This window comes from Phyllopteryx taeniolatus, chromosome 4 (genome assembly GCF_024500385.1).
Source record: "Phyllopteryx taeniolatus isolate TA_2022b chromosome 4, UOR_Ptae_1.2, whole genome shotgun sequence".
Lineage (NCBI taxonomy): Eukaryota > Metazoa > Chordata > Actinopteri > Syngnathiformes > Syngnathidae > Phyllopteryx > Phyllopteryx taeniolatus.
The window spans coordinates 2,946,018-2,970,563 of record NC_084505.1 but is presented as its reverse complement, the minus strand read 5'-3'; the positions used below and the strand labels follow the sequence as shown (position 1 = coordinate 2,970,563).

Here is a 24,546-nt window from a genome sequence, read left to right as displayed (position 1 = left end):
TTCCTTAACAAGGAACAAAGCAACAACAATGGCGACCGTGGAACAGTGTCTGCTAGAACAAATGGACCTAGATGACCAGATGATACATTATTTATGCTATAAAATCGATCGAGAAGGTGGCGGCATAGATGGTATGGAGAACCAAGGGGCACGCTGAGTACGTCATCACAGCTTGTGACTAAAACGGACCAATCATGAGAGATGATTTCCGCGGCATTCGACGCGCAGCAACTATTTTTGCCCTGCGTGCGGCAAGCTGTGGGCCCGTGTGGTGCAATTCGTCGGTCACGTGATGCAATGCGGGCGTTGTCGGCCGCGCGACCGCGGGAGTATAAGTAGTATTACTCACTAGTTTCTCTATACCTGCGTATTTTTTTCACTGAGTACTTTCTTGCTCTTACTCAAGTGGAGTACTACTTTTACTTGAGTCATATTATTCTAAAGTAACAGTACTCTTACTTGAACACAATATTTGCCTTTTCGACCCACTTCTGGTAGAAGTAGTACTAAAGTAGATGACCAACCAATATACTGTACTTAAAAATATATATTAATTATTATTAATTAATTATTAATTATATTATTAATTATTATATATTAATTATATTATTATATATATTAATTATATTATTATATATATTAATTATATTATTATACATATATTAATTATATGGTTAATTATATGATTAATTATACGATTAATTATATGATTAATTATATATATATATATATATATATATATATATATATATATATATATATATTTTTTTTTTTAAATATATATATATATATATATATATATATATATATATATACCATCCATCCATTTTCTACCGCTTATCCGGGTCAGGTCGCGGGGGCAGTAGCTTTAGCAGGGATGCCCAGACTTCCCTCTCCCCAGCCACTTCATCCAGCTCTTCCGGGGGGATCCCGAGGCGTTCCCCGGCCAGCCGAAGGACATAGTCTCTCCAGCGTTTCCTGGGTCGTCCCCGGGAGACGTGCCCGGAACACCTCACCAGGGAGGCGTCCGGGAGGCATCTGAATCAGATTCCCCAGCCACCTCATCTGGCTCCTCTCGATGTGGAGGAGCAGCGACTCTACTCTGAGATCCTCCCGGATGACCGAGCTTCACACCCTATCTCTAAGGGAGAAACTAATTTCGGCCGCTTGTATCCGGGATCTTATTCTTTCGACACCTATGGTCACGACCCACAGCTCGTGACCATAGGTGAGGGTAGGAACGTAGATCGACCGGTAAATTGAGAGCTTCGCCTTTTGGCTTAGCTCCTTCTTTACCACAACGGACCGATACAAAGTCCGCATCACTGCAGACGCTGCACTGATCCGCCTGTTGATCTCCCGTTCCATTCTTCCCTCACTCGTGAACAAGACCCCAAGATACTTGAACTCCTCGATGTTGCAAAAGCGTGTCAACCAGGACAGCCCCACAACATCCAGAGCCTTTAGGAACTCCCGGCGAATCTCATCCACCCCCGGGGCCCTGCCACCGAGGAGCTTTTAAAATACCTCGGTGACCTCAAACCTAGCTCGAGGTCAGCAGCGGCCCATCCCCTCTATACACAGTGTTGGTGGTGCACTGCTTTCCTCTCCTGAGACGCCGGATGGTGGACCAGAATTTCCTCGAAGCCGTCCGGAAGTCTTTTTTCCATGGCCTCACCGAACTCCTCCCATACCCGAGTTTTTGCTTCAGCGACCACCAGAGCTGCATTCCGCTTGGCCAGCCGGTACCCATCAGCTGCCTCAGGAGTCCCCCAGGCCAAAAAGGCCCGATAGGACTCCTTCTTCAGCTTGACGGCATCCCTCACCGTTAGTGTCCACGGTTCGGGTTCGGCCACAGCTCCGTTCGGTCGCCTCAGCAATGGAGGCGCGGAACATGGTCCACTCGGTCTCGATGTCCCCCGCCTCCCCCGAACATGAGCAATGTTCTGGGAGTTGAAATTACTTCCGACAGGGGATTCTGCCAGACGTTCCCAGCAGACTGTCACAATACGTTTGGGCCTGCCACGTCGGACCGGCATCTTCCCCCACCATCAGTTGACAGCTCCGCCCCTCTCTTCACCCGAGTTTCCAAGACATGCGTCCGCAAGTCCGATGACACGACCACAAAGTCGATCATCGAACTGCGGCCTAGGGGGTCCTGGTGCCAAGTGCACGTGTGGACACCCTTATGCTTGAACATGGTGTTCGTTATGGACAATCTGTGACGAGCACAGAAGTCCAATAACAGAACACCGCTCGGGTTCTGATCGGGTGGGGCCGATCCTCCCAATCACGCCCTTCCAGGTCTCACTGTCATTGCCCACGTGAGCATTGAAGTCCCCCAGCAGAACGATGGAGTCCCCAGCGGGAGCGCTCTCCAGCACCCCTTCCAAGGACTCCAAAAAGGGTGGGTACTCTGAACTGCTGTTTGTTGCATAGGCACAAACAACAGTCAGGACCCGTCCCCACCCGAAGGCGGAGGGAGGCTACCCTCTCGTCCACCGGGGTGAACCCCAACGTATAGGCGCCAAGCCGGGGGGCAATAAGTATACCCACACCTGCTCGGCGACTCTCACCGTGGGCAACTCCAGAGTGGAAGAGAGTCCAACCCCTCTCGAAAGCACTGGTACCAGAGCCCAAGTTGTGTGTGGAGGCGAGTCCGATTATATCTAGTCGGAACTTCTCGACCTCACACACCAGCTTGGGCTCCTTCCCTGCCAGAGAGGTGACATTCCACGTCCCTAGAGCCAGCTTCTGTAGTCGGGGATCGGATCGCCAAGGTCCCCGCCTTCAGCCATCGCCCAGCTCACACTGCACCCGACCCCAATGGCCCCTCCCATAGGTGGTGAGCCCATGGGAAGTATATATATATATTTATTATTTTATATATGTATATATATATATACACCAATATATATATATATATATATATATATATATATATATATATATATATATATATATATATATATATACCACTGTCTTTCTCCCAAACACGATGCCTGTTCAGCTCACTGAGCCACGCATTTCTACAAAAAAAAAATAAAAAATGAAAATGCCCTTTCATCCATCCATCCATCTTCTTCGTCGGGGCAGCAGCTGAAGCAGGGAACACCAAACTACCCTCTCCCCTGCCACTTCGTCCAGCTCTTCCGAGGGGGATCCTGAGGCGTTCCCAGGCCAGCCGGGAGACGTAGTCTCTCCAACGTGTCATGGGTCGTCCCCAGGGCCTCCTCCCGGTTGGACATGCTCGGAACACCTCGCCTGAGAAGCGTCAGGGGGGCATCATAACCAGATGTCCGAGCCACCTCATCTGGCTCCTCTCTATGCAGAGGAGCAGCAGCTCGACTCTGAGCCCCTCCCAGATGACCGAGCTTCTCACCCTATCTCTAAGAGAGAGCCTGGACATCCTGCACAGGAATTTCATCTCGGCTGCTTGTATCCATGATCTTGTTCTTTCAGTTACAACCCACAGCTCGTGACCATAGGTGAGGGTAGGAATGTAGATTGTAAATTGAAAGCTTTACGTTTTGGCTCAGCTCCTTCTTTACAACGATACAGAGTCTGCATCACTACAGATGCTGCACCGATCCACCAGTCGAACTCCCGCTCCTTTCTTATCTCACTTGTGAACATAACCGCTTGGGGCAGGATCTCTTCCTCGACCCGGAGAGGGAACTCCCCCCTTTTTCTAGACTGAGGACCATGGTCTCAGATTTAGAGGTTCTGATTTTCATCCCAACCGCTTCACACTCGGCTGCGAACCACTCCAGTGAGAGCTGAAGGTCGCGGCCATCAGAACAACATCATCTACAAGAAGCAGAGACACAATACTGACGTCACCAAACCAGACCCCCTCAACGCTTCGGTTGCACTTAGAAATTCTGTTTATGAAGCTAATGAACAGAATCGGTGACAAAGGGCAACCTTGGAAGAGTCCAACCCTCACTGGAAACTCACTGTTCGACTTACCGCCCGCAATGGGGACCAAACTCTGACACCGGTCGTACAGGGACCGAAAAGCCCCCCACAGGACTCTCAGAGGGACACAGTCGAGCGCCATCTCCAAGTCCACAAAACACATGTAGACTGGTTGGCAAACTCCCATGCACCCTCGAGGATGCTGGCAAGGGTGTAGAGCTGGTCCACTGTTCCATGAACAGGACGAAAACCACACTGCTCCTCCTGAATCTGAGATTTGACTTCCTGATGAACCCTCCTCTTCAGAACCCCTGAATAGACCTTACTAGGGAGGCTGAGGAGTGTGATCCCAGTATTGTTGGAACGCACCCTCCAGTCCACCTTGGTAAAAAGGGGGACCACCATCCCGGTCTGCTAATCCTGAGGCACTGTCCCCTGGAGAGGCGTGTCAACCAGGATAGCCCTACAACATCCAGAGCCTACAGGAAGTCAGAGCGGATCTCATCCACCCCTGGGGCCTTGCCATCAAGGAGCTTTTTAACCACCTCGGTGTCTTCAACCCCAGAGATAGGGGACCCTGTCTCAGACTCTCCAAACTCTGCTTCCTCCTGGGAAGGCATGTCAGTAGAATTGAGGAGGTCTTCGAAGTATTCGGCCCACCAACTCACAACGTCCCAAGTTGAGGTCAGCAGCACCCCATCCCCACTATACAGAGTGTTGGTGGTGCACTGCTTCCTTCTCCTGAGATGTTGGATGGTGGACCAGAATTTCCTCAAAATTTTCCATGGCCTTCTACGAACTCCTCCCACGCCCGGGTTTTGGCCTCAGTGACCACCAAAGCTGTGTTCCACTTGATCAGCCAGTACCCATCAGCTGCCTCTGGAGTGCCACAGGCCAAACAGGCCCGATAGGACTCCTTCAGCGGGATGGCATCCCTTCCTGCTGGTGTCCACCAACGGGTTCGGGGATTGCCACCACGTCAGGCACCAACCACCTTACGGCCACAGCTGTGGTCGGCCACGTCAACAATCGAGGCATGTAAAATGGTAAAATGCCTCCCCTGGGAGATGGGCAAAGTGCTGCCGGAGGTGAGAGTTGAACCTCCATCTGACACAGGACTCTGCCAGATATTCCCATCAAACCAGTGGGTGGTGGGGGCTGGGAGGTGGGTGGGTGGGGGTCAATCATATGCCCACACCTGCTAGACGCCTCTCACCGTGGGCAAATACAGAGTGGAACAGAGTCCAACCCCTCTCAAGAGGACTGGTACCAGATCCCAAGCTGTGTGTTGAGGTCAGCCCAACTATGTCCAGTCGGAATTTCTCTACCTGGTACACCACCTCAGGCTCTTTCGCTGCCAGAGAGGTGAGATTCCATGTCCCTAAAGCCAGCTTCTGTAGCCGGGGATCGAACCGCCAGGGTCCCCGCCTTTGACTGGCGCCCAGCTCACACACAAACCAACAACCTTGGTCCCTCCCACAGGTGGTCAGCCAATGGGAAGGGGAACCCTCGCGCCTTTTCGAGATGTGCCTGGCCTGATCTATAGGTGCAGGCCCGGCCACCAGGTCCTAGGACTTGTTTGCCATGGGTGACCCTGCCAGGGGCATAAAGACCCAAACAACTTAGCTCCTAGGATTATTGGGAAACATAAATATGATATCATCTACCCCCGGGGCCCTGCCACCCAGGAGCTTTTTAACCACTTCGGTGACTTTAAACCCAGAGATGGGAGAACCCGCCTCAGAGCACCAAGACTCTCCTTCCTCTTGGGAAGATGTGTCAGGAGAATTAAGGAGGTCTTCGAAGTATTCAGCCCACCGATTCACAACATTCCGAGTTGAGGTCAGCAGCGCGCCATCCCCACTATAAAAAGTGTTGATGGTACACTGCGTCCCCCTCCTGAGATGCCGGATCGGGGACCAGAATATGCTTGAAGCCATCTAGAATTCATTCTCCATGGCCTCACCACACTCCTCCCACGCCCAAGTTTTTGCCTCAGCGACCACAAAACCCGTATTCCGCTTGGCTAGCCAGTACCCATTAGCTGCTTCCATTTCTGTAGCTGGGGAATAAGAGGTGGAAAGTGGGTTCTTAGGCAGAAACAGAAAAGGAAAGCACAGAGCCTAGAACTGAATGTGGGGACTTTGAATATTGGGACTATGAAAGGAAACGCAAGGGAGTTCGTTGACATGATGATAAGCAGAAAGACAGATATAATATAGTGTGTGTCCAGGAGAGCTGCTGGAAAGGCAGTCAGGCTAGAAGTTTAGGGGCAGTGTTCAAATTATTTTACCGTGTGTAGATGACAAGATAAATTTAGTATGGAGTTAGCTAAGAATGTCTTGGAGGTGCAAAGAAAGTCAGATCAAGTTTGGAGTGGCAGAGAAGTACGTCAGAATAGTAGAGGACATGTATGAGGGCAGCGGAACAGTGGTGAGATGTGCTGTAGGCGTGACAGAGGAGTTTATGGTGGAGGTGCGACTGCATCAGGGCTGAGCCCTGAGCCCCTTCCTCTTTGCAGTGATGATGGATAAGATGACAGATGAGGTAAGACTGGAATCCCCATGGACCATGATATTTGCAGATGACACTGTGATCTGGATTGAAAGCAGGGAGCAGGTGGACGAAGATTTACAAAGGTGGAAGCATGCACTGGAAAGGAGAGGAATGAAGATTAGCTAAAGTAAGACAATATATGTGCATGAATGAGAGGGGTGGAGGGGGAAGAGTGAGGCTCCAGGGAGAAGAGATGGAGGACTTTAAATATTTACGGTCAACAGTCCAGCGCAATGGGGAGTGTGTTAAGGAAGTGAAGAAACGGGTCCAATGAGGTTGAAATGGGTGGAGTAAGCTGTCAGGTGTGTTATGTGACAGTGGAGTTTCTGCTAGGATGGAGGACAAAATTTATAAGACAGTGGCGAGGCCAGACATAATGTACGGATTAGAGACAGTGGCACTCAAGAGACAACAGGACAACAGCAAGCAGAACTGGAGGTGGCGGGAATAAAGATGTTGAGCTTCTCTCTTGGAGTGACTAGGTTGGATAGAATTTGAAATGAGCTCATCAGAGGGACAGCAGAGGTTAGATGTTTTGGAGACAAAGTTAGCGAGAGCAGACTTCAATGGTTTCGACACGTCTCTAGGAGAGAGAGTGAGTATACTGGTAGAAGGATGATGAGGATGGAGCTGCTTGGCAAGCGTGCTAGAGGAAGACCCAAGAGGATGTTTATATGTAGGAAGGGAAGATGTGAGGGCAGTTGTTGTTAGAGTGGAGGATTCAGGAGATAGGCTTACATGAGAAGGATGACGCGCTGTGATGACCCCTCACGGGACAAGCCAAATTGTTATTATTATTGTCGATCCATCCATTTTCTGTACAGCTTATCCTCACTAGGGTCGCGGGCATGCTGGAGCCTATCCCTGCTATCTTCGGGCGAGATTTCTCAGCATTTCAGTCACATAAGCCAGTCACCCAATCAGTGTATTTCTTGTGACATTGTGACATGTTCACATGGGTTACGCGGCCAAACATGTGCTTATATACTGTAACAAGGAAGTGATGTGAGTGCTGTCGCTGCCCGGCTCAGCGATGTGCCTAAGTATACCCAAAACTAAATTATAAGCACCTGTGACTTATATTTTTGTGCCTTAAAGTACAATCACTGTGACCAGTTATTATGCAGACATGTAGATGATAAACTGAAGCAAAATTATGTATTTGAAGTATCCTATACTATCAAATTAAGACATGATTTTTCACATTTTTGCAAGATATAGAAATGTCCAACAAATCAATAAAATTTGATAATTTAGATGCAATGTCTGTGTCATGCTCATGCAGATAATTGACATGGTATGAGAACAGTGATATCAACACTTTCAATATACAGTATATCATGCTGAACTAACTCGAGGTGCAATGATTGATCAATCTGCATGTTATGCATCATTTCCTATTGTTGTTCAATAATGCAAAATCATTTTTTTAATCCGATAAATTGATATGGTAATGGGTAGAAATATAGATTCTAAAATTAATCAATAGTTGCAGTCCTAAAACTAACACATTTTAACTTTGAAAAAGACAAATTTATCCATGTACAGCATTGGGTAGACTCAGGTGTTGATAGATGCTGGAGCAGGAAAAATCATATGTAAACTTGCAAAAAAAGAGAACCTCTGCAAACTGTTGTAGACTTTACTCTTTATCTGGAGTGAACAAGATGTTTCACATGTAGGGTCATCAGGTTCTCTCAGATATGGTCTGAGCATTATCTATTAGAAACTTAGCTGTAAACTTAAATGTCTGACGTTTATAAGCGCACTAACATTATTGCCAGCTTCAAAATCTGTTTTTATTGTCTAACACTGTCCATTGTGTTATCATCTGCATTAGGCATTTGTAATTTGTTGTCCTAGAATTGAACACAGAAGTAAATAGTCTTGGAGATAATACACTGTAAGTTCTCGTGTATAATGCGCACCCATGTATAATACGCACCCCCAAAGGTGGCCTCTAAATTCTGGAAAACCCTTCTACCTATGTATAATGCATTTTTATAATGCATGATTTTTCTTCTACCCATATGATCAAAACATGAAGTATAATCTGTATTTTGTTAGTTTTTTTTTTTCAAAGAATTATTCTGAAGTGAAGTACTTTATTTGAACACGTAATTTTTTTCTCCCTTGCTCTTATTTTGAAATTAACACCCCTACTTTGATTTAGAAATGTATAAAACACACAGTTGTGCTCATATGTTTTATTACCCAGGGAGAATTTGTAAGATGGGTACAATTATTTAAAGAAAACATGAAGGACAAGGCAAAACACATTTAATTTTATTTTAATGGGATTCAAATTGAACGGGCAAGCATTACAGAAAAGCATTATCATTAAACAAAACATAACCATAAATAAATTAATTAGGGTTGTTGTTGAATCATCAGTCATATTTAAAAAATATATATATTTCACAAATTCTGACAGGATATGTAAATTTATGAGCACAACTGTACATATATGCAGTCATACGTACCCGTCATATTGGAATGAAAGTGTAGGCTACACTTTTTTTATAACCGCTCGGTGGCGGTGGCATTTTGGAATGAAAATTCAGCTGGCAGCCTGGATGAATATACGGACACTGTTACATCCTATATCAGTTTCTGTGAAGACGTGTGTGTACCAACAAAATAATTTCGCACATTTAACAACAACAAGCCGTGGTTCACTGCTAAACTTAAGCAGCTTCGCCAAGCTAAGGAGGACGCATATCAGAGCGGGGACAGAGCCCTGTATAATCGAGCTAGAAACCAGCTGACTAAAGAAATTAACATTGCAAAGAGGAACTATGCAGCAAAGTTGGAAAAACAGTTTAGCGCAAACGACTCTAAATCAGTCTGGCATGCATTCCAATCGCTGACTAATTACAAGCGACGATCCCCCAAAGCTGAGAACAATAGCACACTAGCCAACGACTTGAATACCTTCTACTGCAGATTTGAAAAGGACAGTTTCACACCACACACCCACCCGGGCGCACCCCCGACCACAATCACACCTCTGACTTCTGCGTTAACATCCACGAACAGGATGTGAGACGCATCTTCAAACAACAAAAGATTAACAAAGAGGCAGGCCCGGACCATGTGTCCCCATCCTGCCTCAAAGTCTGCGCTCCAGTCTTCACTCAGATCTTCAATAGATCTCTGGAACTGTGCAAAGTTCCATCCTGTTTCAAACGCTCCACCATCATTCCAGTCCCCAAGAAACCTGCAATCTCGGGTCTGAATGACTACAGGCCTGTCGGTTTGACATCTGTGGTCATGAAGTCCTTTGAATGTCTCATGCTGGACCACCTCAAGAGTGTCACAGGTCCCCTGCTGGACCCCCTGAAGTTTGCCTACCAAGCGAACAGGTCTGCGGATGCAGTCAACATGGGACTGCACTTCATCCTAGAACACCTCGACAGCGCGGGAACCTATGCGAGGATCCTGTTCGTGGACTTCAGCTCTGCGTTCAACACCATCATCCCTGAACTCCTTTCCTCTAAGCTTCTCCAGCTCAGCGTCTCGCCTGCCATCTGCCAGTGGATTTACAGCTTTCTGACGGGCAGGACACAGCAGGTGAGGCTGGGGGAGGCCACTTCATCCACACGCAGCATCAGCACTGGGGCGCCCCAAGCTTGTGTCCTCTCTCCGCTGCTCTTCTCTCTCTACACGAACGACTGCACCTCAGCACACCCGACTGTCAAACTCCTGAAGTTTGCAGATGACACCACTGTCATCGGCCTCATAAAGGACGGTGACCAGTCTGCATATCGGCAGGAAGCGGAGCGGCTGGAGATGTGGTGCGGCCGACAACCTGGAGCTGAACACGCTCAAGACTGTAGAGATGATCGTGGACTTCAGGAGGCATCCTTCGCCACAGCTGCCCCTCACGTTGTCCAGCTGCCTTGTGTCAACCGTCGAGACCTTCAAGTTCCTGGAAATTACAATCTCTCAGGACCTGAAGTGGGCGACCAACATCAACTCCGTCCTCAAAAAGGCCCAGCAGAGGATGTACTTCCTGCGGCTTCTGAGAGAGCACGGCCTGCCACCGGAGCTGCTGAGACAGTTCTACACAGCGGTCATCGAATCAGTCCTGTGTTCTTCCATCACAGTCTGGTTTGGTGCTGGTACAAAAAAGGACAAAGTCCGACTGCAACGGACAATCAAAACTGCTGAAAGGATTGTTGGTACCCCCCTTTCCCACCATTGAGGACTTGCACGCTGCCAGAACTAAGACAAGGGCGTGCAAAATCCTCTCGGACCCTCCGCACCCCGGTCACCAGCTCTTCCAGCTCCTTCCCTCAGGTAGGCGCTACCGATCAATGCAAACTAGAACTAGTAGACATTCCAACAGCTTCTTCCCTCTTGCGATCAACTTCTTAAACACCTGACCTACAATTCCATTACAACATGCTGGCAATTTTTTGACTTGAGTTCGTTGTCCCATTTCTGTGGGGCAAATTATTTATTACTCGTGCACTCACTGTAGTTGTCTCACCATGCTGCACTATTTGCATATACTGGCCACTCATGCCAGTGTAGCATCTGCTCCATTTGCACACTGATTGAGGAGTATCTGTAACATTTGCACAACCAACATTGTCCCAGATTATCGCACTACTCGTCACTTTCAACCGCATACACTCCTTGAAGTCCCAGCGCCCTTTGCACAATGGTCATTGCACCGGACTATTGCAATATTAGTCATTCGAACTGCTCTAAGTGCTAGAGGACTCTGCATCTTTTTGCACAATTGTCAAAAAACAAAAACAAAAAAAAACAAAAAAAGTACCGGCATTACCAGATAACTAGCAACCCTTTACTGCTCAGTGACTGTTTTTTTTTTTTTTTTTGTCAATGTCTTTATGTCTCCAAAGTGTTCTGTAAATTGACTGTCTGTTGTCGTACTAGAGGGGCTCCAACTACCGGAGACAAATTCCTTGTGTGTTTTGGACATACTTGGCAAATAAAGATGATTCTGATTCTGAAGTGTACAGATTTTTTCATAACCACTAGATGGCGGCATACATTTATAAAATGTGAACGTTTTTTTTTTTGCATTTGCCCCTATACCCATGTATAATGCGCACTATATAATATATAATATATCTAGTATAATTAACTTTTGAAAATTTTCTGGGGGGGTGGGGGGAATGCACATTATACACGAGAAATTACGGTAGTTTTTTTCATCATGTCTAATGTTGTCTAACTTTTTTATTTTTTTTTATTTAGATTGACAGCCCGATAGCTGGAGAAATAGATGATGCTGCTTTGTCCTCTTACATTCCAGCCTATGGTGACAGGATTGCTACAAGGCGTTTCTCAATGGAAAAACAGAGAAGAGGTGGAGATGATACAAAAAGACTCCTTATTTAAAAAATTGGCACCATGGGCAACATAGACTGTGATCATGGTTTCGAGGGAGAGAGAGAGAGAGAATGCAGTGAAACCAACAAATATGTGTCTAAAAAATAATAAGCGAGCCTGGAAGACAACCAGAAAAAATAGAATTAGGGTGGATACATGACAACAAACACGTCAGAAAATGCAGCGGTGGAGGAACCAGAGTTATGGATATTAACAAGAATGCCACTAAAACTGAGATCCTGTCACAAGCAAAACAACAGTTTTTCCGAATGAGAAGTCAACAATGGGAAAGTGGGAAGAGTTCAGTAATGACATCGTTAACTTTCAGGAAGCACAAGTTGATGAGGATGTTGTCAGGTACTGCCCTGCAGTACTGTTTTGTACTGTCTCGTCCTCTCTCTCCCCTCCCCTCTCTGTTTCAGCTTCTCCAATCAAACCTCATCACCACCTACATTTAAGCCTGCCTGTTCCCGGAAATCCTCGCCAAAGTATTGCAGCCTCTCCTAGCGGTACCACGGCCCACCGTACTCACGTAAGCTACTCAACTCCTCGTTCCCTTGTTAACTCTTGTGTCTCCTCGTTCCCAATGTTCCTGACCCATGTCATTCCTGCCAGCCCACTGTTCTGTCCACTGCCTGCCATCTGTCCACCCCGCCGCCTGTCAACACATCCAGGACCACTTCCATAACCTTTGATCAATAAACTGTTCATCATTTTTCATCAGCCTCCGCCTGCTCTTGGGTTCAGCTACTTCCCACACATGACAGAATACTTTGGCCACTATGGACCCAGCAACTCCGGAGGCTCTGAAGAACGCACTAACCCTCCAAGGCGCCCACATTGGACGACAGGACAAAAACCTGCAAGAAATCACCGAAACGCTTCACTCCCTTTCGCAACATGTCTCCCTCCTTTCCCAACAGATGCAATACATGCAACCCCCTGTAAGTACTCCCCCCGAGCCACCCTGCTTCCCTTACAAAGAACCTCATGTCCTTCCGCCCGATCCCGACTCCGGGGACCTAGGTGCATGTAGCCAGTTTATTCTTAATCATATTCAATCTCCAACCGTACAGTTATCCCACCGAACGTTCCAAAGTAGCATATGTCACTAACCTCCTCCGCAGCAAAGCAGCAAAATGGTTCACTTCATTATGGCACAACTCCTCCACAACTCCTCCACCTTTCGTTCGATTCCTTTTCCGCCGAACTCTGTAAGGTTTTCAATCACCCCGTTCAGGCCAAAGAAGCCACCCGCCGTCTCCTCACACTCACTCAGGGTGGTAAGTCCGTCGCGGAATATTCCATCGACTTCCGTATCCTTGCTGGTGAATGCGGGTGGGATGATGCAGTACTTGGGGGAATCTTTTCCGGGACGAGCCCTCCTCTCTCTCCAGGCTCTTATCGCCCTCTCCATCCGGCTGGAAAACAGACTGCAAGAGAGAGCCCGTGAGAAAGCTCTCTGCTCGCGTAAACACTCTCCCACTCTGAGCACCACGCAGTCGTCTTCCGCACTTTCGTCACTCCCCGTTGCATCCGATGAATCCATTCATATTGGTCAAACACGTTTAGATCCACAAGAACGTCAGCGTCGTGTCACCCAGCGGCTGTGTCTCTACTGCGGTCAATCCGGTCACTTTATTTCCTCATGCCCCCTCCGACCAGAAAGACCCGGCTCACCGCGTCCCGAGAGCGTCGCGGTGAGCTAAACCTCCGTTCCCGCAAACTCTCCCTCCCGCATGACCGTACCCGCTTGCATTATCATTTCTGGTCATAACACCCCCGTCGCTGCCCTTATTGATTCCGGTGCCGATGATAATGTTATTCATTAAGAAATAATTCACCAACTCCAAATCCCTCTCCGTCCGGAAGTCTTTCTCCATGGCCTCACCGAACTCCTCCCATACCCGAGTTTTTGCTTCAGCAACCACCAGAGCTGCATTCCGCTTGGCCAGCCGGTGCCCATCAGCTCCCTCAGGAGTCCCACAGGCCAAAAAGGCCCGATAGGACTCCTTCTTCAGCTTGACGGCATCCCTCACCCTTGGCCAACCACCTTACGGCCACAGCTCCGGTCAGCCACCTCAGCAATGGAGGCGCGGAACACGGTCCACTCGGACTCGATCTCCCCTGCCTCTCCCGGAACATGAGCAAAGTTCTGTCGGAGGTGGGAGTTGAAACTCCTTCTGACAGGGAGGTTAGCGAGATCCCACGACCCATAAACTTCACCCCTGTGCCTTTTTTTCCCGTCGCCTATCTTCAGCCGAAAGAAATTTTGACGTCGGTAACCGCGAGCTGCTGGCCATTATATGGGCCCTGGAAGAATGGAGGCACTGGCTGGAGGGATCTAAACAACCATTTCTCATTTTGACTGACCGCAAAAACCTCGCTTACCTCCGTACCGCTAAACGTCTCCACCCCCGACAAGCACGCTGGGCACTATTCCTCAGCAGATTAAATTTCAGTCTCTCCTTCCGTCCCGGTTCCCGTAACACCAAGGCAGATGCCCTCTCCTGTATTCACTCACCTCCTTCGAGCACAGCAGAACCCGAATCCATCCTTCCGACCTCCAGCTGGTTTACTGCGCCCACTGCCAATTCCCAGCCACCCTTGGTCTCACATTGCTGTGGATTTCGTTACCGGCCTGCCCCCCTGTACTGCTGTACAAAGTAACACTGTTATTCTCAAAATCGTCGATCGTTTTTCCAAGTATGTCCATTATGTGCCCCTCCCTAAACTCCTGTCCGCGCAGGAAACTGCTAACCTCCTTTTCTGCAAGGCAGTGGGCGCAGCAGCCAGCTTATCCTTGGGGTATCACCCGCAGACCAACGGCCAGACGGAGCGGGCCAACCAAACCCTGGAATCGGCACTCTGCTGTGTGGCCGCCCGCAACCCCTCCTCATGGAGTTCCTTCCTCCCATGGATTGAATACGCTCAGAATTCCCTCACCAGCTCCGCTACCGGTATGACCCAATTCATGGCTTGCTACGGTGTCCAACCTCCACTGTTCGACCTACAGGAGCAGGCGGTGGCAGTCCCCTCCGTACAAGATCACCTCCAGAGAGCCCAGGCGGTTTGGAAGTCACGCAACAACCAGCTCGCTGACCGTCATCGCTCCCCGACGCCCCGAATACAAGGTGGGTCAATCCGTCTTGCTCTCTTCCTATGACCTTCCCCTTCAAACAGAGTCCAGTAAACTCGATCCACACTTCATTGGTCCTTTTCCCATCACCAAAATCATTAATCCCACTTCAAAAAAACAAAAAAACAGAAAATAAATTAGTCAGGAAAACAGGAGAAGAAATCATCAGAAAAATGGGGGGAAAAATTGGAAACACAGAAAAACAAATTGTCAGAAAACCAGGAAATAAATTTTAAAAAACTAAAAAAAAAACAGAAAATGAAAATAAATATTCAAAAAAACAAACCCAAAAAATAAATGGCTCAGAAAAACTGGAGTTGTTGTTTTTGTTTTTTTTTCAAGTGAATGCAATACGGCAGCATGGTGGACAACTGGTTAGAGCGTCTGCCTCACAGTTCTGAGGTCCGGGGTTCAATCCCCGGCCCCGCTTGTGTGGAGTTTGCATGTTCTCCCCGTGCTTGCGTGGGAGGAAACTGGAGTGCCCGGAGAAAACCCACGCAGGCACAGGGAGAACATGCAAACTCCACACAGGCGAGGCCTGAGTTGTGTGGCCAAAACTGTGAGGCAGACATGCTAACCAGTCGTGCACCGTGCCACCATAAACTACATAATGTGTAAATTAGTTGATTATTCATTTTGTGACATTGAGGAGAGCCTTTCCTTACTGAGAAGTTGTCACTGGCTGGCTCACACTTCTGCAGTATTCAACTGCATGCATTTGCATGTATCGATACCCCCCTCTCCTCCACCCCGGTAGCGTACAATTTAACTGATCCATTCATGTCACTGTGACCACAGAGCGTGGCGACTGCATACTCGAATCAACTAGCAAAACAACACCACATTTTAACATGAATTGAACGAGGCCGAGCGAAAATAAAGTGAGGTGTGGACAAAACAACGGCAATATGCAACCTTTGCGACAAAAGCGTTCAGCACAGCAACAACACGAGCAACTTGTTTAAACAGCTCAAGACTGCGCATCCAGATGCTCACGACACAAAATACTAGGAAATGGAGAAGGCAGCATCAGCTGCAACATCTGCACTCAGACAGAAGTCTCTTCTGGAAAGTTTTTATAAAGGCAAAGTGTATGAAGATATGAGCAATGTGTGTGTGTGTGTGTGTGTGTGCGTGTGTGTGTGTGTAAATACAGAGAAGCATCATGCTCAGTGCCATGTTAGCAAAATGATAGACTCTTTAACCTTTACATGGATGATGCAGATAATGTAATATTAGTTTTTGTCATAAAAGAAATGGCTAAAGCTGAGATTTCAGTCTCACAGTAAAACAACCCATTTTGCAAAATTGATTCTGGTATCTAATTCTGGTATTACAACAATGGTAAATTATTACATTTTAAAACATAGTTACAATGATATCATTGGGTTAAATGTTTTACTTGTTAGAGCAGGAGAACATGATTTACATTACAATAAAAACATTTTTTTTTAAATCACACAAAGTATCGGTATCAGTAATGGTATTGAAAAAATTGCCCGGTGTCGTATCAAATCAAAATTGTCTGGAATCGCCCATCACGACTATGATGCAGGTACTTTGCACACTAGAAGCATATACTTGTATTATTTTACCATGGAATTTTGTTTTGGGCTTTTTGAAAATGGTTGCATTGGTTTGTCCTTTGCTAAAATAACCTGGAGTGATTGGGAGTTTTCAAAGTAACAACATTCAGAAGTAAATAGGAACATTTATTGCAGTCTGGCAGCAATTAAATTTCCAAGAAAAAAAAAAAAAAACATTAAAAAAAAAAACAACTTTTCACTAAACCAAACCGTCCCATGCGATTGGCTGGCGACCAGTTCAGGGTGTACCCTGCCTCTCAACCGAAGTACGTAGGTTTTTATCTGATTAGCTTTCAATCAGTCATTTTGAAAACAGAACAAAGGATAAAGCCCACCGAAAAGGCGTAAGGTGAAGTTTCAGCTTAACCTGCCTACGACCGTCTTCTTTACAGAGCAAAAACATCAGCAAGAAACCCTTCAATCCTCCAACACAAACAAATTTCAATATCTTAAGGAACTAAATGAAATTAGGAAAAAAAAAAAAAAATAAATAAATAAACTCAATGCACAAATTTATCAGAGCAGTGAACCAAAAGATCCTTTTTTTTCACATTTTCACTTTGTTCATGCCTGATTCATATTTTTTTGTACTTAAGTTTTCAACATATTTTTAAAAGATTTAAGTGAGCCACACTGAAAGTGAGTCACCCTCGTTGTCGAAGTCATGTGGGATAGGGTGTGCCAATGAGAATAAATAACCGGTGTACAAAAATACTGATCAATCCCAGTACAGCAAGAAGTGAGGTCTGACCCTTTCATGGCTGAATGCTGTTGAATTCAATGAAACATTTTATGATTTTTAAGTTATAAGATTTGGGGTTGTGGGGTGGGAGAGGCAATAACTCCATCAAGGCAGCCTTTGCAACTATGAAATTGCTTTTTGTTGTTGTTGCTTTAAGGTTATGACCACTGCTAATTCAAATGCTACTACGTTTTTCCTCATTTGAAATTTTGACCCTGGAGAAAATGAGACCCCCCCCCCCCCCCCACCCACATGGTACACCGTTGCACTCCAGCCTCCTCTTGTGAAGTATGTGAGGTTGCCTAAAACTGGACGATTAAGCCAGTTCCTATCCCCCTTGCCTTTCTAGCCAATCAACATTTATAGAGTTAAATTTGGCCCTGAATTTGAAGTACTTCTTCTGGGTTATTAGCACAACTTTCTGTTTCACCATTTAAAATCTTGACAGTTTATACAACATAATAAGTAAATCCAACTGCTGTAACGTAATACGACGACGACGATGATGACAAAATACCGGAAAGTAGCGCCATTAGCAAGTGCTTTGAACATTATTATTTGTTAAGTTTTTTTGTTTGTTTTTTAAATATTTTGGCCCTCTACTGTTGTAGTGTTTAATTGATTTAACAAATAATAACTTTTGCTCCATGTAACTAATTTTAAATCAGTCAAAATACATCTGCTAGCCAGTCAAAAATACACATGGGATGTGGTAAATATATATTTATTGACAATATAAATGTGGAAACGTTTGGTGACAACTATTCACAACTATAAATACCTTTTAAAGAATGATGCTTGGTTCATACGATTAGATTAACAAGAATTCATTGATCCCTATCTGAGGAAAATTACAGCGTGTATTGTTTTTTTCTCTGGCATGAATCTACTTTCCAACGCTAACAGCTTTTTATTTTGTATGTTAATTTTTTTCCCAACTTTACTATTATTATTGACATTATTATTATCAAATGTCAACTATACAAAAGAGTCGTCAGCCAAAGTAACTAAGAAAGTTAAAGTTGTAATGAGTTTACAAACAAAGCATTTTAACACTGTTGAAGTAAACTGCCTTATCATTTTATAGTTGCCACAGTTTGTGAAGCGAACAACTTTGAGCACAGCATGAGCAGTAAACAAGAATCGGCATATAGGTCACCACGGCAACCCAATTTACGCTATTATTATAAGTTATTTCTTGCTTTGACTTGTAGGGTCACCACCATTTCCAAGAAAAGTTGACTCCAAAAGGACAACTGCTCTCATACTATTTTAATGTTGACAACCTAAATGCAGAACGCATTAGATAATGATGCTACATATGTTGAGTAATGATTTTCAACACAGCAGTTTACTTTTCTTCTTGGAATTTTGGGCTGCAAAAATGTTTAGTTGGTTTGACTGCACAACAACACCCCTTGCCCTATTTTTCTTTAAATAATTTCCATCATATTCTATACATTATTTGTTATTTCCGATCTCACTAACTAAAACTATTAAACTCACTATCGCCATCTGAATCAACAATTACAAAAAAAAAATACAAATCCACCTACCGCTAACTACCCGCGCTGTACAACAGAAATGATCATTTGAACATAATGTGTGATGCATTAATCTCATGGTAATACTTCTCATACAGTTTGAATGTACAACTTCCACTTCATCATATGGATTAAAGCGCCAATTGCTGTCGCAGATTTGAAACACATCTCAGTATCATCTTAATGGAAGTGAAATTAATGCTCTCAGTTACAAAATCAATGCTTTTTTGTTGCAAGCTAAGGATATAAAATTAAAATAAACAGATCTTATTAAATGTTGTTTGGTTATTATTATGATTATTATTATTACATCTAATAATCTCTATAAGTAAACCACCTTGCTCTATGTCCTAAAGTTAAATTTCTGTAATTTTAAGGCACAATTTATGGCACAAAAATATAATTATGTAACAATAATTAAAAGCGGGACTAGATGCACAAAAATATTAACTGCACGTTACCATGCAGTGTGTGTGTGTGTGTGTGTGTGTGTGTCAAAAGATGAATCTATATGTAAATTGAACGTCTGAAATTATTTTGAAGGCTCTAGACAGGTAGCTGTCTACGTATGCCAGCAATTTAACTGAAAATATTTTTTCAGTACCAAGAGAATTGACCGAGGTCACATATTGTTTTTTCTTTCTTTTCTTTTGTAATGTACGTCTAAGACAGGCTGTATCAAGAATCCCCCCACAATGTCAGGTCAAACCACTTTGTAAATTCACTATTCCGCACAGTGGACATATAAAGCTATTGCGCATTATATGACGATACGAACTGATTTTACAAGGGGACTAGATCATCTTTCATAAGTTTCTTGAAAAAGCATCTGATATGAAGAATCTAAAATTTCAAATGAAATCCCAAAACTGTCAAATACGAGGACAGTGAACTGCTTCCTTGTGTTGCTTTTTAGACATCACCTTTCCCTGTAGCGCTCTCATACGCACGCACCCACGCACGTCCGTGCACACACAAACGCCAGCACGGCTTCAGCCCTCACCACAATCTTCCTTAAAATACAGAGGCAACCCTGTGTCTCTTATTTATTCATCAGTACTATCTGTGGGTTGATGTAATTTATACAAAGCATATATTCGTGTTTCTATTACCTAAGATAGATAGATAGATAGATAGATAGATAGATAGATAGATAGATAGATAGATAGATAGATAGATAGATAGATAGATAGATAGATAGATAGATAGATAGATAGATAGATAGATAGATAGATAGATAGATAGATACATTCTCCTACATAACGAAAACTCCCTCAACTCTGGGCAGTCTGGACCTGTACTTAAAGTAAATTGCCATGGGATTTTTTTTTTTTTTTTTTTTACAATGTATACATTTTAAATAACAGACAGCAGCGGAGTGACTTGATCTATTTGAGTGTAATTTGAAGGAACACTGTACATCCAAGGAGAGATTTTGACAATAGGCTAAAAAAAATTAAAAAATGATAAAGGATAACAACCGCAGATGGTATACAGAAGACGTAGGAGGGAAAACAAACAATCAAATTAAGTTGAATGTATTTTAAAATGGATCATATGAATGAGCTGTCTTAATATTTGGCACATATTCAGCTAATTATTATCATTATAAATGAATGACATGAATCGAAAAAAACTCACCTTGTCAGAGGCTTGACATCTCATCTACCCTAGATACAAACAGACCGCGGAATTTCAGGAAAGTATTTGAGCCACAGCACAATATAAAAAAAGATCATGTGGTAATTATGATATCTCATGCTTACGTCATTAAGTGTTGACCTACCTGTCCGTCCCGGCATTTTCCTGGTTTGTGTCGCGAGGCCGGTTCCTCAACACAAGACGAAAGAAAGAAAAGAAAAAGCAAGCAACTTCTTCCATTCGCTATTTAATCATCAAAACGGCAAGTAAACAAGAAAGCGAAACCCCGTAAACGGCCGCGGTGTGAGCGCACTTTGGTCACTGTCCAAATAATTCTTCGCCGCTGTCTAAATGGGACAGAAGAAATGGAGTAGTGTTAATATCGTTAAATGCCGTTTTTAAAATGCATGCTTTGTCGAAATCAAAGCTCCGTCCGTGTGAGCACGTAGAATGGATTATTCATGTCCAATGCAACGCGATGTGCGCGGCTGTCAAGATCATCAAATCAACAATAGAGACTGAGTCTGCTGTCCCAACGGCTGGTAAACGGAAAGCAAAGTCATAAAGAGTCAACGGGGGCTTCATGTTTTTTCAGGGCACAGAAGGTGAAACAAGCGTTCCCCTTTGCTCTTGACGAGGAGCGCATTCATAAAGTCGGAGCGAGGGGACGGTTGCGCGTCAGTCGAAGTCAGGACGCTCTGCAAGTGGGAGACGGCACAATCTCATCTCCTCCCGGTAAAAAAAAAAAAAAAAAGATGATGATATGCCAAGCGAGGCAGAAACGGACTGCTGAGGGATCCCCTGCTGCGTCCAATCCTGACGTCTCTAGCCACGGTGGCGTGTGCGTGCGTGCGTGCGGGTGACAACAGCAAGAGCGTGCGTGTTTGTGTCTATGAATCCATCCAGCCATCCATTTTCTGTACCGCTTCTCCTCACTAGGGTCACGGGCGTGCTGGAGTCTATCCCAGCTATCATCGGGCAGTAGACCCTGAACTGGTCGCCAGTCAATCGGAGGGCACATAGAAACAAACAACCATTCGCACTCACATTCCCACCTATGGGAATTTTTGAGTCTTCAATTAACCTACCACCGTGCCGCCGGCTCTATGAATGTTGGTGCGAAAAGAGAGTAGTGGGGGTGGGGACAGCTGTGGTCGTGGACTCCCATGCCCTCAGCAGTGACAGGTGCAAGCAGAGGTGCGACAGCAACGCCAAGATTGTGAGACACTCACTTAATGAGGTGTTTTCAGCCTCCTTTATGACAACCTGCACACAAACAAAGGTTGTGGAGAAAGTGTAAAGCTGACCACTCTGGGGAGGAAAAAATAAATAAAACAAACGACTAAATTTGATCATGCACATTGGTTGCACATGATTAAAATGCGGTAAATTGACATAATTTTCACCTCTTATATAATCAAACAACAATGTCAGTTTACCACATTTTAATCATGTGCAACCGATGTACATCTTTGAATTAACTAAATTCAAAGGACTTTTTTTCATTGTACTTTTATAATTTCAAAAAAGTGTAATTTGCTTTTAAAGAACTGTTAAAGTATTGGCTTGGGAGTGACAATGAAGAATTTGATCTATTAATGATTTGATCTATTTTTTTATATTGGAAAACAGCAGCCTGTTGGACCTACTACATCCACAGCATTAGTTACACCAATGAATGAAGTCATCAACTACAAGAGATGTATCAAATTGTGTACCTCCATTGCTCAGTTTTGACGGAAAGGGTGAGTGCTTTTATTGCAGATTTTGTAGTGTTGAACTGCACAAAAGAATATCTCATTCAATCATGCAAATGTACTCATGTAAATTACGGAGTGTGTACAGTATGTACAAGTTACCATGTGTCACCATTTGTGTTAGTATTATTTGTATATTATGGTGGATTCATAAAACACAATAAACAGCTTCTAAATGTATTCAATTGAATCACATGTTAATTTTAAAACTATATATTTCAAATACCCCCCTTTAAAAAATCATTTTGAATAATACTTTGTTGTCAAACAAATCTACAATTCCCCAAGATGGTAATCTATATGTGTACTGCCTGTATCAGAAAGAAAAGTTGAAAATGCACAGATAAACATGGACTTGAATTAAAATGTGCCACTGGAAAGCTTACTTGAGAATAGCAACAATCACAACATTAAGATAAATCAAGCTGTCAGTATTGTAATAGCTTATTTCACTCCTTGTAATTACTGCTTTCTTTTTATTTAATATAAAGATTTGCAACAATAACAATCACTTATATTTGCTGGTTGTTGAAGGGTACACTGGAAAACATTGTTGCGTAAAAACATTAAAAAGCATTGGAATATCAATCCATCCATCCATTTTCTGAGCCGCTTCTCCTCACTAGGGTCACGGGCATGCTGGAGCCTATCCCAGCTATCATCGGGCAGGAGGCAGGGTACACCCTGAACTGGTTGCCAGCCAATCGCAGGGAACATACAAACAAACAATCATTCACACCTACGGGCAATTTAGAGTCTTCAATTCATGCATGTTTTTGGGATGTGGGAGGAAACCGGAGCCCGGAGAAAACCCACGCAGGCACGGGGAGAACATGCAAACGGCACACAGGCTGGGCCGGGGATTGAACCCCGGTCCTCAGAACTGTGAGGCTGACGCTCTAACCAGTCGCCCACTGTGCCGTCGGAATATCAATTCATAATTCCTATTTAAAAAAACAAAATGTGTTTGTGGCAATAAATTGTAATTACTTTGAAGGGCTGTGACAGCATTTCTAAGAATATAAAATAAAATCAGACGGTACCAATATTGATTAATTATGCAAATTAAAAATGTCATATATTCATATATATATACATACACATATATATATACACTGTATGTATAATATTTACAAGTGAATGTATGCAATTGTTGTACTTGCACTGTTTGATAGATATGACTCAAAGTGTTAGATTTTCATTTTGCAGTTCATGGGAATCTCTGGATCACTCTTACTGATTTCGGAGTTCTGATTAATATAGCCACAATGGGAAAAAAAAGTACTTCATTTTTGGCTACACATATAATGTGGTAAACTGATGTAATTTTTAGGAAAAGTGGGGCTCTTTTCCTAAAAATAATCAAACAATATGTTCGTTTAGCACATTTTAATCATGTGCTACTGGTGTACATGTTGGAATTGAGTAAATTCAAAGGACTATTTTTTTTCTCAGTGTAATACTTACAAACGTATTAAACCATATCACTCTTAGTGGGGTGTAATACATGTTAGATTCTTGAAATAAAATATAGAACTCAAACATTACATGATGAGATGTACAAAAATAAAAACAAATTGCTCCATTTATTATTTCCTGTATTGCCTGGTTCCACAGTTGTTGTCTTGAATGCAAATGAGCTCACAAAGCAAGTGGGGGGCATCTTAATATCCCCAATTGTCATCTCTTGGTCAGCCAATGCATGAAAACACACTGGGTTGCCACCTGTGTCAATGTGGGTGAAAGCAAATGTATACCAATCTGAGCTGATGCTCCAAGACCATAAAATAAACCGAGCCAGCAAAAGAAAATTGAATAAGCACAAGACTTCGAATGTAATAGTAAGCACTGCAAAGCACAAAGGACAAGCATCTCCTTCTTAAACCCAGGTGAACCGCTTTCTACCAAAACACTAGTACCTCACCTGTGCAGGACCTCTGAGGTCCTCTTAGCTTGTTAACCAGAGTGTATTTTCCCACTTCAAATACTGAACAACCGGCGCAGCAAAATCAGCATCTGGAATCCTCATTTTAAATAGCTACACATTGCCTTCATGGAGGTGCATGTAACAGCTATTGGAATCCACTTTTATTAAAAGCATCATCACAGTTGCAGTTTGATGGTATGTCAAATCAGTATATTGGTCATTTTCATATAATTTGATGAATAACAGTAAAGGCATGTTCCACTGAATTTACTTTTGAAATTCAATTAATTTTACAGATATCATTATTTGAATTATTTGTAGTTACTATCCATCAAAAGTTCAATGTTTTTAAGGGGAAAAAATATT

The 24,546-nt window shown here is 44.0% G+C and overlaps 1 protein-coding gene across 4 annotated transcripts in view; it reads right to left on the bottom strand.

Moving 5' to 3' along the window:
* tenm3 (teneurin transmembrane protein 3) overlaps positions 1-21,191 on the bottom strand; it is a 398,597-nt gene extending 377,406 nt beyond the window's left edge. For 3 of the 4 annotated variants that reach the window (XM_061772049.1, XM_061772050.1, XM_061772051.1), the window contains exons 1-2: positions 20,642-21,191; positions 20,497-20,525 (exon numbers count right to left, since the gene is read on the bottom strand). The gene's annotated coding sequence lies outside the window, so the exon portion shown is untranslated. The remainder of the gene's footprint in view (positions 1-20,496; positions 20,526-20,641) is intronic. The other variant, XM_061772052.1, reaches the window with a different exon arrangement.
* Positions 21,192-24,546: the final 3,355 nt, after the last annotated feature.